This window comes from Triturus cristatus, chromosome 6 (genome assembly GCF_964204655.1).
Source record: "Triturus cristatus chromosome 6, aTriCri1.1, whole genome shotgun sequence".
Classification (NCBI taxonomy): domain Eukaryota; kingdom Metazoa; phylum Chordata; class Amphibia; order Caudata; family Salamandridae; genus Triturus; species Triturus cristatus.
In genome coordinates, this window is record NC_140589.1 from 1,030,343,542 (window position 1) to 1,030,358,602 (window position 15,061).

A 15,061-nucleotide genomic window follows, 5' to 3' on the forward strand; every position below is an offset into this window, starting at 1 on the left:
CGTGCATTTTCAAGCAAATTTGAGAAAGCAGGAAGGTTAAAGCAGCAATTGTGAAAGTGCAGTTATTACATTAATAGATGGCATAACATAGGTAGCTGCTTATTCAGTATTACCACAGAGCTTCATACTTTCTGTCCTATTTTGCTCAGGTGCTGAATTCAGACTATAAGACTCATGGAAATCTCAGCTCTAAGAGTAGAAGAAGTTGCACAGCAGTGTAATGGTTGCCAGGCTCGTTCCGCAGGAGCGTCAGGAACTTGAAGAAAAGTCCACAGTCTTCCCCTACGGCCTTCCGACTCTATTAGAATAGACTCTAGAGTAACGAATGGCACGCAAGGGGAAAACAGGGAAACAAAACAAGGAAAGGCGGGGGAAGAAAAACAGTCTTACAACATACTGAATATTAGACTCTAGAGTAACGAATGGCAAGCAAGGGGAAAACAGGGAAACAAAACAAGGAAAGGCGGGGGAAGAAAAACAGTCTTACAATATACTGAATATAAAAGAGGCAGCGCAATGCGCTGTTACCGTGATTCTGGTTGAGCTGAACTTTGTACACACACTTCACATAGGTCCACGCAAGTACCCCAAATATAAATGGTATAAAGCAGTGTTTCCCAAACTGTGGTCACATTCCCAGGGGGGTCCTCAGGCAGTAATTTTAAAAGCACAAAAAAGTTCCTTGTAGAATCAGCAGTTTTCCAGCAACAATAAAAGTGTCAAGATTACGTCGGTGATTAATGTACCTGCTGGAGAGAGATGAGAGTTGTGTCAAGTGGCAGCTTTGACTTATCTAATGTAGCACAGAGGGTTAATATGCCTACTGCAAAGAACGTGTACCATGCATTTTGAAAAACATTTTTTATGTGCCTAGGTTAGTGGGTTACTGCTTTAGTCACAGATTCTTTTGTTACTGTGCAGTTCATAAGTGACAATAGTAATCTAGCACAGTGACCTATAAACTGTCATCAAAGAGCTGCTTGCAAGCTGCATGATACAAGTTAGAAACATATGTTTGTTTCAAGTCTTTCATTATCCTAATCCTGCTAAAAAGGTTTATTTGGGTGGAAATACATTTTTATTGTTAAAGTCAATGCTAACCAGTGTTATGTTCTGAATCCTGAGTTTGTGCTTCTCCAGACCAAGCACTCTTTAAAAATGCCTACCAGTATGAATAACATGTGAATCCTACACCCTGTAGTCGCATTTGCCTTATGTAACATTTTCTATACACTGATTTACACGTATGAATCATTGTCTCCATGGGGCAGATTTGCAAGAAAATTGACTGTGTGTGTCGCAAGCCATTTGGCTGCGCCGCACTGAGTCACTTTCGAAGCACAGGGATGCGACATATTTACAACAATATGTTGCATCTCTGTGCTTCCCCCTGTGCTGGCGCACAAACTGCTGCCATACGCCTGCACAGGCACATTTGCACCATGGTGCAAGGATGCCTGTGTCGTGGGGAGATTGTTTATGTGCAGGAAGTAACCCTTCCTGCATGTAAACAATCAGAAATGGCGTTGTTCAACTTCTAAGTGTGCTGCATTAGCACACATAGAACTTGCAAAACGTCATTGTTTTACTGATTGTTTATGTGCAGGAAGGGACACCTTCCTGTACATAAACAATCACCAGAGGTAATATCCTGTTTCTATGCGTGCTGCAGAATGCAACATGCATAGAAAGAGGAGAAATTAATAAATTTCTCCAAGTTGCCCCTCCCTACGCCTCCCCTGGGGTGGCGTAGCATTCAGACACATTTCCAGATGTACGATTCCTCGTAAATCTGGAAATGTGTCTGGTTCCATGGGTTATGCGTGGGAACACCCACAGCAACACTCATGGAACGTCCCTTTCACGTAAAGTGCTGTGTGCAATTGGGCCATATTTACAAGACCAGTAAAAGTCACGCAGGGTTGCTTTTCCTGCCTTGGAAATATGGGGCACTAAAATGCGTCACTGGTGCATCACTTTTTGTGACGCACCTGTGGCGCAAGGGGCTTGTAAATCAGCCCCTATATGTGTGTGATTTAAGGTGCTCTGACATCCTTCAATGGTATGAGAGATGTTATAAAACAAATTAAATACATGTGACAGAGGGGCTATGGAGAGATGAGAGGCACTGTTGGAGGAGGATAATATGGGAATCATTGAAGAACCCCAACAAAGATTGTCATATCCTGGTGCATAGTAAGGTCATCATTTACTACTCTTTAAAAGCTGATACAATTCAATATATAATGATACATTTGTTGTAGACTGCACCATTATTTCCTAAATTGTCTTGGGGGGAGAGCCTCCCAAAGCCCCCTTTGTAGTGGTCAGGCGCACTCACTGCACTAGGTGTGCACTGTATGGGGACTGGTCTGAAAACATTTGCCTGGGCTGCTTTGGGTTTCCAGTCTGGCCCTGGCAGGAGTCTCATACTGCGAAATAAAACCAACCATTTAAAAGTTAGTCATGGAGATGCAGCGCTAACCCTCCTGTTTTTTGCAAATTCTTTCAATATAAAATACTAAAATCCTTAGTAATTCGAGTATCCGTTTTGTGTGCACACGTGTGTTTATTGTTTTCGAATTACTGTTTTAATGTTTGAAATTTAAGTCATACAAATTGCTTGGGGGTCCCCGGCTTCCAGTGGTGACTCAATTGGGGTCCTCAGGAGTAAACAGTTTGGGAACCACTGGTATAAAGGTTTTCGCAAATTGCCAAGGGGAAAGGTTTGATAGGCAACACAAGCAACGAATCGTTCACCCTGCGGGAGACAGGTCCGGCCAGTGAACAAAGGTGAGCAAATCTGTGTAGTCTCCAAATAGAACAAACACTACAAAACTTTTAAAAACAGAGATAACAATGCATTTCTTACCTCAATCAGAATTTTTGGTATTCAAACAAGTAGCAGCATTCACTTTTTGTAGATGAAATCCGCACGTCTCTCTTTCAGTGTAGCAAACTTGTCAATTACTTTCATGTTGAAGTCCGGTATCTTTTGGACTAGCTTGCTCTCTACAGATAGCATCGCCAAAGCATTTAGTCTTTCCTCTAGCATGGTGTTCCTGAGGAATGTCTTTATGCGCTTTAAGGCTGAAAAACATCGTTCAGCTTCTACTGTTGTCATTGGAGTCGTAATCACAATTTTTAGTAAAGTCACTGTCTCTGTAAGTGAGTTTTCCATATGCAGTTTATGAATTAAACTCAGCAAAGTCAAGGCGCTTGTGGCCTTCCGGTACACAGGCATTCCGTAGAGTACAGTTAACTCAGTTCTCAGCTGCTCTTTTTTGAGCATAGGATACGCTTCCACAGCCTGATTCAGAGCACGCTCAGGGAAGGATTCATCATATTGTGCAAACTCTTTACCTTGCAATAAAGTCGCACTCACCAAATGTTTTGTGAACGAAAAGCGTTCTTTCGCCTGCACAATTACAATGTCACATATCTCCTTTCCAATTCGAACCAGAGAGGTGATGTTTTGTCTGCGGTTTGCAAAAACAGAATGCTGCGGCAGTTTGCTCTCTAAATCTTCAACCCCATCTCTCACTTTCATAATCTGTTGTACAAATGCAGATGTATTGGCTTTCACAGAGACAGTATCTAGGTCTTTTCTTTGCAACTGATCGTATAACACATCAACAGGAATCATTATGTCATGAAATAAAAACAGTAAGAACTGAAACTCTTTGTCTTGTAGTGTTCTAATAAAGCCATGGGCTTCATTCTGACTTGTGTGATCAAAGTCTGCTCTGGATGCTATGGCGACAAAACATTTCTCAAGGCCCTCCCTCTGTTCAAAGATTAAGTTGACTGTACGAATGTGAAAGTTCCAACGAGTTGAGGATCCCCTTGGTACGCTTTTGTCCACAATCTCATGAAGGGCTTCTGTTCTTTTGGGGGAACGTGTGAAGAATGCTGCTATGCCTCCGATATCCTGAAAGAAGACTCGTGTCTCTCTGATCTTTGATACCGCCTGTTGCATAATAAGATTGAGTTGGTGGGCGTAACAGTGCACAAAATGAGCATTAGGGTACACATCTCGAATTCTCTTCTGAACTCCACTAAGGCTCCCACTCATTACGGATGCACCGTCATAGCTTTGTGCGATAAGCTTTTGTTTTTGAGGCAGGTCCGGGAAAATTAAGTCCAGTTGACACAGTATTGCTTCAGTGATGGTTGCTGCACTAGAGTCACTTAAATGCGTGAAGCCATAAAATCTTTCCACAATGTTTCTGTCACTGTCAAGGTACCGAAACACTAACACGGACTGTGTTTGAGTGGACACATCAGTGGTGTCATCAGCCTGAATAGCCACAAAGTCTGTGTTTCGCAACTCTTGCACAATATGGCTTCTTATAATTTCGAGCATACAGTCAAGGAGTTCATTTTGTATTGTATTAGAGGTGCCCTTAAAGACTGTAGCATGTGCTAAATGTCTTTCCAAATCCTGGTCTATGGTTGACATTAAATCCACTAGGCCTCGGAAGATCCCAGGTTTTGAGGAAGTTTCCGATTCATCATGGCCTCGCAATGCCAGTTCGAAAGCACCACAGAAACGAATGCAATCAATGATCTTGGATAGATTTTGTCTGTTCTTATCCACAGCTTCATTGTGTTTTTGAATGGATTTGCGATACGCATCATTTATCTGCTGCTCAATTGGTGCGTCTTCCCCCAACATTCCCAGTCTTGTCAGGTTTTCCAGATGATTTCTTGTGAGCGCATGCTTCTTTATTTTTTCAGCGATGTGCTTCAGGTCGACCATTCCTTGCCGTGTCCAAGAAAAGTCACCGCCAAACAGCAAGCAGGGGAAGCAGAACAGAGAATTGCGTATAGGGCAGCCTGTAAGCCAATCAGCTTTTGTGTACCAGGCATTTGAGAATGTACGTTTTGACATTTTTCCTCTGTCCTGGGTAGTTTGCTGTAGGTTTATTTCAGGCTGATGAGGTCCCAATTCTTTTAACTTCAGTTTTTGTTCAAGTGGCCGTGACTGGAATGACTTTGTAATCAGCTCTTGTACTGTATTCATGATGGGGTGTCGGGTGTTGCTGGCCTTACCAATATATATATATATATATATATATTAAAGAAACCTGTCAATAATCAAAGTACAACGTATAAGGTGCAGTGCAATAATATCAAATTTCAGTATAAATACATTATACATATATATTGTGCATTATCCTAATACATCTCAAATGACTGCTAAAAATAGAGCCGTACTGCCTCCTGCCTCTCTGTGCCATAGTGTTGCTGGAGGCACTGAAAGACACTGCTTGAGGGCCTTGAGAGTGACCACATGACATACATGCTCTAACTACGATGTAAAAAAATATATAGCATCAGTTGCCTTACCTTTAACACTGGTGTTTGCTGGGTTGTAGCCGGGGTCGGGTGAGAGAGCAGCAAAGGAGGTTGGGGTCCTCTTGTTGAGAGAGCAGCAAAGGAGGTTGGGGTCCTCTTGTTGTTTGCTGGAAAATTGCCCCAAAATGCGGTAATGTTTCAGGTTGTCAGGTGCTGAAAATGAAAAGATAACAATTTATTTTTGAAACAGTAGGGTAATGAAACAAAGACTGTGGGGAAAAAATATAACGCTCCAATAAGCATTAATATTAACAATACCCATTACAATTCACAAAACAATAAAGGCAGGCTCGCAACGCACTGGGAAATTCACAGATTTCATTTGAATCAGATTAAATATTCACCAGTGTACATTCAAAAGTTAAAACTTTTATTTAGCTATCCGCATGTTTTTGGACGTCAGCACACGGTGGTGAATTAATGAGCCTTGACATTTCCCTGCCTACGATCTGCTTGTTTGAAGTTTTGAGAGCGGCTCCTGAATTATTAATGAAAGAGCTGGTAAAAGGCACTTTGTGCCGTGTAAAAGTCGTGCTTGCGCTCTTCATCTCCTGCTCTATGAATTTGTCCTCGAATTGTTGGACACTTTCTAAAAGCCGCAGTCTCTATACGGGGCATACTAAGTTTGATGCATGTGGCCCCTAATGACTCAAATGGGACTTTCTGTAACATGGGAATGAGAAAAATAGGCTATCATTTAGGGTGAAAATCAAATGAAGACTTTTATAAAGGCGTTTGTGCAGGCCTTTTTTAATCCATTTCAAAGTCCACCTTCCCTTCTCGGCCCCATATTCACCTCCCTTCTACCAGACACTTAGCACAACTAACCTCTCCAACTAATGATTTATCTATATGCTGCATTTCAATTCACACCTCTTCCAAATGGAGACGGTTCAACTTCCCTGACACCTGCAGGCACTTAGAGCAGAGATACAGCCCGCTCTCGTCCTCTTGACAACTGCTTTGCATCTCAGTGGACGCCATATTGATCCCGTGGATGTCAGCTTCAATTCCATCAAACACTGCAACGCGAACCACAATGCAGTCATGCCTGCGGCAACATTATGTCATGTATGTGCTTTGGAGGTGTGCTGCTGCAGGATCAGAAATTTGAAACGCAAATTCACGTTTTTTTCTTACCTTTCAGAAGCATGGAGCGCAATGGCAGGCAGAGAGAGGGTGATGCAAGTGTTGTGCACTGGCCTGCCAGGTTGCTGGCAGTGCATACACCACCCCCGCCCCCCCTCCCCTGTGTGGCAGCCCGGGCTGAAATAGCTTCCAGGGCGCACACACACACACACGCAGCCGCCCCCCCACCCCGTTAATTCGCCTGTTAATTGGGCTTTGTTGGTTTTTCACCCCTTCTGGAGCCCCTGCATCGCCACTGACTATTGCTGGAGGAATTAGCACGTTACACAATACCAAGCCCTGTCAGCTGAAACCCCCGAGGAATCGGGTTTTTGCTTGCAGGAATCGGGAGGCGGGAGACTAGCCTTGAAATCGGTAGTCTCCCGCCTGAATCGGGAGAGTTGGCATGTCTGCTTGAACCCCAATCCTTCATGGACACTGGAGGCCTGTGCTTGCTATGATAAAATATTCCCCGTCCCACCTGTATTCTTTAATGCTGTCTACGTGACCTCTCCCTCTGGTGCTCATGAGTGCAATGCTGGGGTTGCCTGGTTACCAGCCTTGTATACCACGTTCCATTCACAGGATTCTGCTTCTGGTGCCGCTGGGACGGCACGCGCCTTTCAAATCAATATAAAATGCAGGCTTTTCTAAGTCTTTATTTTAAATAAATGAAACTTTTTATCATAGGCCTCATTACCATCCCTTGCTCAAACAGCGCTCCTTCATTGTACAAATTAAATGATTTTTACTGGGCCACATCACCGTCTCCAAGAGGGGAGAGGATGTGGTTTAACGGCTAGAGCGGCCGACCTTGAAGTTCGGGACGAGGTTCCAGTCTGACAGGGGGCTCAAACGCCCTGTAAGTTTTGGGCAAATCTCCCCCTGCCTTAATAATTAATGTGTTCCTCAATCCTCTGTCATGTAACTGGTGTTCAAGTAAAGCGCTCTGATAGCTTCGGGTCGATTTAGCGCTATAAAAAACTGCAACAACAAAATCTCCCCGTCTGGCCTGCTCGGATGCTCCCCCCCCTCGAGTACTGTCCAGTAATGCACTCTTTCCTGTGTTACGAGTTACTACAGCTGTTAGACACTTCTGAGAAATTACCTATTTCCATTTTATGAATTGTTTGAAGAATACTTACATTTGACACTTTCTACTGTTTTAAATCCGTTGTATACAAATTGAACGGGATTAAAAAGCCATTCCACTCATTAACACGTAGAGAAGCCCTTCCCGTCCCCCTGCATGTCCCGGCACATTAATACATTCGCCCTGAAAGTTTTGGGCAAATCTCCCCCTGCCTTAAGAATTAATGTGTTCCTCTCATGTAACTGGTGTTCAAGTAAAGCGCTCTGATAGCTTCGGGTCGATTTAGCGCTATAAAAAACTGCAACAACAAAATCTCCCCGTCTGCCCTGCTCCTCCCCTCGAGTGCTGTCCAGTTATCTATTACATATAACGTGGAAATGGGGTTATCTGTAATTCGCTACATAAAAAAGAGCCCAGTTATCTCGACAATATTACCAGTTTATCCGTAACCAAGATATTTCAATCAGAAGTGACCCATAAAGGTATGCGCATGGTGGTTTGATAATTTAGCCCCTACCCACCCCCACAGCCCCCGAAATAAAAAAGGTTCCTCATAAATACATAGAGACTTTAGATAATTCCTTGGAAAACTCAATCGTGTACATTTTAAATGTCTTGTTCTTCGCACTCTACAGTGCCTTCCTCGAGTCATTACAATGAATGAAGTATTTGGGAATTTTATCCAAAACCCCAGCCAAATATTTGCGGTACAGATTGTATACGACAATCAAACACGACCATAAAATGCTGGAGATCAAATGTAATTGACAAAGTCCTCTGTTGCTATGACTACACCACCGTAACCTGTGTTCATGGTGTTATATTTAAAGAAACAGTCGGTATTTACTTCTCTGATGGTAGGGTCTAGACACTCTGCAACCATGCTATGTGATATGTCCACTCCTTCCTGTGTTACGAGTTACGACAGCTGTTAGACACTTCGGAGAAATTACCTATTTCCATTTAATGAATTGTTCGAAGAATACTTACATTTGACACTTTCTACTGTTTTAAATCCGTTCAGGCTGGGCTCAGGCAGCGACGCGCACGAGTCAGTCGAGAGTCGAGACAGAGTGAAGAAGTGAACCCGACCGTTACTTACGTCACGCGCTCGGCATCCAATATGGATTGCCCGCCCCTGCGGTGACCGGCCAATCCTGGCGCAGTGGCGCTGCATGCAGCACCAGGATTGGCTTGGAGGGCACAGTGACTCCTCGCCCTGTCGCCCTTTTGCTGCCAGCGCTGCCGCCAGCAGGTCCTGCACTCCCCCCCCCCCTACTAGCTAATGGGGCCGGCCTGGGTGCGCATGCTCGGGCAAGTTGCTGCCCGAAGCATACATGCGGGGATAAACGTTTTTTTAAACACAGACACCAGCCAGCCCGGCCCGCCCCCCCCCCCCCCCCCCCCCCTGCACACTCCCGATAAAGTCGGGTGCTGCCCGGCGCCGTGGAATAAGTAATTAAGGTAATTATTTCGAGTTTCTGTTTAACATTTATTTTAATTCTTTAACGCGGGTCCAGGGCTGGTGGGGCTACGCCCCTACGCCCCAATGGACGCACCGCGGCTGGGGCAGAGTGCTGTATGAGCTTGCAATATGTTTGGGTAGAGCTCCTTAATGGAGGTTTCAGACCTTCCAAGCCATTCTTGAGCAGCCAAGACGCCGGCTATAAAAGATAAAGACAGTCACTGCGGAATTTGGAGAGGAAAACAAAAATTATATATATTTCAAATTCAAAGCACACAAGGACACCGAGGAGCCAAAGTAACAAACATTTACCATCTGTCTGACAAAGGGGAAAAAATAGTTGCTTTAAGGGCAAATGTCATCAATTTGGATGCATACCCAGAATACCTGCATATCCAATCCAACCACATCAAGACGCACGTTTTTGCCAATTTGCTCGTAGCTACCATGACCTGCAAACAAGGTATGTGCGACCTGTATTTGATTATCATGTATATGTGTGTAAATAAGCGCCATTCAGAGTTCCTTCAAGTCCTAAAGCAAGAAAACTCGGGTTTCTTGTGTATAAACAAGGTAGAATGTCTGGCATTGCATAAGAATACCCTCTTCACTTCACGACGCACTTAGTGTAGCCAGTAGAAATGCACAGAAGCAGATCTTAGTGCGTACTGGTGATTGCATGTGGTGTATTTGTTAAAAGTTAGACTTTTTGAACTTGCACTCAGAAACATTCTGCCCCTGCTCTGATGACAATGCTTTTAGTGACCTAAGTGCAACATCGATTGTGCTGTCTACCCTATATATGGACTAAATTTGTATTATAGCTGGAGGAAGATTATATGCCATTAAATAAAATGCAAGAGAGGTTTTTGTACAGCATATATTTTAAGGTGCTCTCACACATGATAAAGAAGAAAAAGGAGGGTTGGTGAAATAAAGTATTTGCCTAGGATCACACAATTTAGTCAAGCAGGGAAGCAGGGATTGATTCCAGATTTTCCAGTTTTATACTGCATTTCAACCAATAGATGGGCACTTCTTTCGGACATGAAAGGTTTGCTTTGTCCATGATTGTTGGAGGATAAGATTGGAGCATAGGTGACAGACAGAGCCTACATTTTATTTTGGGCAGTTTCATATTGAGCAAACTTTGCCCAGAGACATAAGATTTCTTCACAAGTGACACAGACTACTAAACACGTTTTTTCTGGCTTAGTGAGATTTGCTAGGAATCACAGGATGTTGAGTCGAAGCTGGGATTTAAACCGGTTCCCCATGATACATAGCACCTGATTACGAATCTGGTTGCCCGATGACTGCCAGACACGTGGTGGCGTGGATGTGGCGGCCTGTAATGTCGTGACTATGACGCGATACGCCCCGAGCGTAAGCGTAAGTCACGTGACCCTGTTGAATAAAAGGTGGTCGCGCACGTACGTACGCCACTAGGGCTATGACGGCGGACCCAGTAAAATCACAGCCAGCCTCCTGTCGTTTATTAAGGACATAGCCTCTAGTCGTGACTCCCCGGCAGTCACAGGCCCGCCGATACGGCAGCGGGAGCCGGAGAACACTACATAATTGGCGACGAGGGAGGGCGTGCCCTCGCCGAAGTGCGGAACGCTGGTGAGGCGGCCGTGAGTGCTGCCTTTGGCTCGCGGCGCTCGTGCCCCTGCGCGTGTGCTTTCCTTTGTGCACCACATGGAGCGCCTGAAGAGCGGTGCAGTAGCGCTGCCCAGCTGGAGCGCTGCCGAGTTAGGCACGAGACGCAACGCGCATCGAACCGCCGGCCACGTGGTCCGGCCCTCACTGGTGCCGGCTGAAGAGCCCCCTGCAACTGGGCCCTGCTGTCAACTGCCGGTTGTCGCCTTCAGAGCTGGAACTGCTCCTGCACATCCTGTGAGTACCCCTCCTTCCCTGATTGTGAGCATGAAGAGGGAAGAGCAGGCTTATAATGCTGAGGAAGGGCCCTGAGTGACTTTGCACCAGAGTGAGGCCTAGTGGAAAAGAGCAGGCCCATAGCGCTGTGGGGAGCCCTAAGTGACTGTGCACCGGAGTGGGAGGCATGGTGTGAGGGAGAGCCCACCTACACCACCCTGCGACAATCATCCCCGGTTTGAAAGGGGATTATCGAGATGCCGCAGGCAGTGAAAGCTCCCAGAAAGGGGGAAGACCCACATGGGTTGGGGCACCACAGACGTCCTAAAGACACTGGGAGGTCAGGAAGGGCAAGAACACAAGGCTAGGCAACGGAGATGACCACTTTACCACCAATTGAACCATTCGTAGTGGAGGGGTCGCCTACTTCGCTGGCGGCCAAATGGAAGGACAGGGAGGACCGCCTGCATATCTTCTTCGATGCCACCAAGGTCCACAGGGACCAGAAAAGGGCAATGCTAATACATTTGGGTGGAAAAGACATTCACAACATCGTCAAAACGCTAGTAGAGGCCACTCCCAAGACCCACCACACACTGATAAATGCCCTCAATGAACACTTCGAACCGATGGCCAACCAAGACTACGAGAGGTTCATCTTCCGACAAGCACGCCAGCTTCCGGAAGAGTCGCTAGACACGTATCATGCCCGACTAAAGAACTTAGCGTCCACGTGAGGGTTCCGTGATGAAACAGAAGAAATCAGGGGACAGATCATCCAGGGCTGTGCGTCGGCCAAGTTGCGAGAGCGCATACTGGAAGACTCCGGGAAGCCACTGGCGGAAATCCTAACCATGGGTCAGACCAAAGAGTTGTCAAAGGCGCGCGTGGCGCACATGGAGGCAGCCCTCCAGGCACCGGTGAAAACCGAACCGGTAAATGCGATATCGACCAAACCCCCACAGAGGTGGGGCAAGAAAGGAATGGGAACATCCTCTCAAGGACAAGCCAAATCATGCGGGTACTGTGGAGGACCGCCACACCCAGCGGCCGAGTGTCCCGCGAAAGGCAAAAGATGTTCGGGGTGCGGACGGTTCAATCACTTTGAAAAAGTGTGCCGGTCAAAGAAGTATCGCAAGCCCCGACAAGTGGCGAATACTCTCAAGGAAGAGGATCCAGGACCCAGCGATATGGATGATGATGAGGAGGAAGAGAGGGTAGTGCACAAGATCCACATGATTGGCACCACCATCCGCAAGGCAAGACGCCGACCACAATGCAGCATTCGAGTAGGATCCCAGGAGGTAACCGCGGTTGTAGATACCGGGGCCACCATCAACATCATGGCCTCAGCCCTACACAGCACCATGAACCCGAGGCCAGCACTACACCCTTCGACCATAACTGTGTTTGCATATGGCCAAGACGCTCCTTTGAAGATACGAGGACGGTTCCGAACGGTCCTATCCCATTGCACACAGTCTGTCACCCCCAACGTCTACGTCACTGAAGATGGCCAGGGGATGCTTCTAGGGTGCCGAGCAGCCGAGGACTTGGGAGTCGTGTACCAGGAATCCCTTCAGCACCTCCTGGCCGAATTTGCGGAAGTCTTCCAGGGGATCGGGAGGTTCAGAGGAAAAGAGATCCACCTCCACATTGATCCTATGGTCCAGCCAGTCGCGTTACGACACCGGCGGATAGCGTTCCACCTGAGGCCCTTGGTAGAGGAGGAACTCAAGAAATTGGAGGCCGCCGGGATAATTGAGAAGGTGTCTGGTCCCACCATGTGGGTGTCCCCGATAGTTGTTACTCGGAAGCCCAAACAGCCAGGCGCAGTAAGGATTTGTGTTGACATGAGGCTGCCCAACGTCGCGATCAAGCGGGAACGTCACATTACCCCCACGATAGACAACCTCATTGGGGAGATGGCAGGAGCCTGCTGGTTCTCCAAATTGGATCTGAGGTCCGGATACCACCAGCTGGTGTTGGATGAGGCTTCCCGCAACATCACCACATTTTCAACGCATGTGGGGCTTCGGAGGTACACAAGGCTGAGTTTTGGGGTATCCAGTGCCGCGGAGGTATTCCAGAACATTATACAGGAATTGATTGCGGACATCCCAGGTGTCATCAATGTCAGTGATGACATTATGATACATACCAAAACCGTCCAAGAACACAACAAACGCCTCCTTCAAGTACTACGCTGCCTGAGGGATGCAGGCCTCACCCTTCACAGAGAGAAATTTGAATTCCTACGCCAAAAATTGCAATTCTTTGGCTACACATTTTCCACGGAGAAGGTCAACCCAGACCCGGAAAAAGTTCGGGATATTAAAGAGGCTGTCGCCCCCACCAACATAACCGAGGTCCGCAGTTTTCTCGGCATGGTGAACTACTGCGGGAGGTTCGTCCGGGACCTGGCCAACCTAACGCTACTGCTGAGGGAACTCACCAAAGAATCCACCACCTCGAAGTGGGGCCCTGAGCAAGCCCAGGCATTTGAGAAAATCTAGGAGGCCCTCTCGGAAGCCACCACACTGGCATTCTTTGACCCCAGGAAGCTAAACCTAGTCGCCGTGGATGCTGGCCCGGTAGGGTTGTGGGCGGTGCTCCTACAAAGACAGAACCCGAATGAAGACTGGGCTCCCGTGGCGTTCGCCAACAGATCCCTCACTGAAACAGAACAAAGATACTCCCAAATCAAAAAGGAAGCCATTGCCATTCACTGGGGGTGTCGCCACTTTCACTTGTATGTCTACGGGAAACTATTTGTAGTGGCGACGGACCATAAGCCGCTAGTAGCCCTCTTCTCCGGAACCTCGACCAAACCACCACCAAGGATCGAGAAGTGGATGCTACAGCTCCAGAACTACAATTGCAAAGTAGAGTACCAACCCGGCTCCAGGAATCCGGCTGACTACCTATCCCGCCATCCCCGGGATGCCACGGAGCAGGAAATGGAAGGTGCGGCAGACACAAAAGAATACGTTCAGTGCGTTACCGCGCGGTCCTGCCCTACACCAATCTCCATGGAGAGCCTCCGGGACGCAACCAGCCATGATGAATGCCTGCAACGTGCGAAGGAAGCATTTCAGAATGGCAACTGGCACCGGGCCAAGGAGGAATGGAGGAGTCTGACGGCCACGGCACAATGGATCATGGACAGCCTGTTCCATGTCCGGGAGGAGCTCACTGAGGATGACACGGGGTGTCTACTGAGGGGACACCGGCTGGTGATCCCGACATCCTTAACCCAACGAGTGGTGGACCTTGCACATGTAGGGCACCAAGGCATGGTCAAAACAAAGTCGCGGCTTCGCACTAAGGTGTGGTTCCCGCTGATGGACGACCTCATAGAGGCCACGGTCCGGGCCTGCACGGCTTGCCAGGTCACAGGGAAGACACCCCGACCTGCCTCTGTCATTGTGGAACCTTTGCCGAGAGCTCCATGGTCCTGAGTGAGTTTAGACTTTGGCAGTCTCCCAGATGGGCGCCACACCCTGGTAGCCATTGATGACCACTCCAAATACCCCGAAGTTGAAATACTATCAGCACTCAGCGCCACAGAGGTCATACCAAACACTGGAGAAAATCATGGCCGCACATGGACTCAGGCAAGAAGTGAGAACGGATAATGGATCCCCCATCCAAAACCAAGAGTTTGCCTCGTATCTGCAGGCCTTAGGCATTCACCATCGCCGAATCACCCCACGGTGGCCTCAGGCGAACGGCGAGGCTGAAAGGTTCATGCGAACACTTAATAAAGTAATCCGAATTGCACATGACAAGGCCCAGTCCTTAGAACTGGCCATATTCACCTTTCTCCGGAGCTATCGTCAAACACCTCACACGACTACTGGCATCGCTCCCGCTCATTTGCTGATGGGACGGGTAGTCACCGACTCAATCCCTCATCACCCGGAGTGGCAACCGGAAACCCCCAAGGATAGCCTCATTGATGCCCGGCGACGGAAAGCACACGCTCATGTCAGTCTCCGGCAGAGAGCCACAACGCCACACATCCACCGAGGGGATGTTGTACTCCTCAAGAACCGAATCACCAGAGGCAAATTTCGTCTGAATTTCGAAAAAGAACCATGGACGGTGGTGTCTGTTAGAGGAACCTGCGTCGT